Raw genomic sequence first — 1,363 nt, 5'->3', positions numbered from 1 at the left:
ATTGAATCGTTGCCCTTCATTCCTCACCTGCTCCCCATTCGTGAACCTACACAAGCACACCACACAATCCACAAAATCAAATCCACCACTTCCATCGCCACCAACACCGGCGCTGGCGGTTTCTTCCTCCGCATGCTCAGAGTAAGAGAAGACCCTGTTTCAGACGAGATGCTCGGCCAATACAATTAGCCCAGCCAACCCGGAGCCCACAAGACCGAAATGGCCATTGTCGGCGACTACATCCACCGTATTCAATCTCGATCTGCCTCTGCTGCATATGCAAAGATGTCAAAAACTGAATTGTCTACCCAGAAAATTCACCCAGTGGGTTTCATCTAAAGAAGATGTGAGTAAACAATTACAACTCGGAACTTTCTCACATCAAAATTTCGTACCAACTCAAAAAGAACCATAGTTGTTGGCTGAGTTTGAAGGCGGGGCTCAGCATAGGAACAGAAGCAAGGCATAAGGCTTGTAAAATACTCAAATTTTAAAACAAAAGAGCATAAGAACTTGAGCAACGAAGATCCAAAAGGTCGCTTATTTGTAAAGCAAATGATTTCCATGGAACTCAAAACGGTTTGAATCACCCATCTTTGTTAGACTTCAGAAATGGTTTCATGGGGGCATGTTTTAACTGAATCAAAGCTACATAAGCAAAGTCCAGGATTATATGAAGACATAGTTGAGATCAGACATATTCAAACAATACAATGAGCATTTAACTTATCTTCCCAACTTGGTCAGCTATGTTATTTGAAGCATAGTTTGGTCCAACATGCAGAAGAGTTGCACTCATCTGATTCAGTCCATCTTTCCATATCGGGTTTTAGGAGAAGGAAAACGGTCCAATAAATAAGCAATCGTTTGGGAGATTTTCCAAGGGTTCCGGATTTGCTGCCGGAAAGCAGACGGTTTTGGAAAGTACTGCTCCGGCGACCGTGTTACCTAATTTTTCAGGCCAGAGAAATGGAAGGGAGGCAAAGTCGGAGTCGAAGACGGAGAGGAAGGGGAAAGATAGAAGAAGAGAAAAAAAGACAGTGGAGCGATGGTATTGATAGCGGTTTTGTAGGACAACGATTATAAATGGTTGAGATCTTTTACTTTTCATATGACGGTCACTATACCGCTAGCATTCCTAATTCCATTACATTGCTAGCATTCCTAACCCTCTTCCTATATATATATATATACTAATAAACTTGCACGTACAAATGCACGTTTGGTCAAATATTTAGATATAAAATTCAAACTTTTTAGAGTTGTTACATTCAAGTGTTAGTTTTATTATTTAAAAACATATATTGCTCCTAAAGAATTAAAGCTGAGGCAGTAATAATACCAACCTTGCTCGTAGGAGTGG

At 40.8% G+C, this 1,363-nt stretch overlaps 1 long non-coding RNA gene across 1 annotated transcript; it reads right to left on the bottom strand.

The window, feature by feature from the left end:
* On the bottom strand, positions 1 to 1,143 carry LOC122088157. Its single transcript, XR_006142988.1, has 2 exons — positions 396 to 1,143; positions 1 to 271 (listed from the first exon to the last, which is right to left on the bottom strand). It is a non-coding gene; the product is annotated as an uncharacterized LOC122088157 (long non-coding RNA).
* Between the last annotated feature and the right edge of the window lie 220 nt (positions 1,144 to 1,363).

Source organism: Macadamia integrifolia, chromosome 9 (genome assembly GCF_013358625.1).
Source record: "Macadamia integrifolia cultivar HAES 741 chromosome 9, SCU_Mint_v3, whole genome shotgun sequence".
Classification (NCBI taxonomy): Eukaryota; Viridiplantae; Streptophyta; class Magnoliopsida; order Proteales; family Proteaceae; genus Macadamia; species Macadamia integrifolia.
This window is presented reverse-complemented; position numbering and strand designations above follow the sequence as displayed.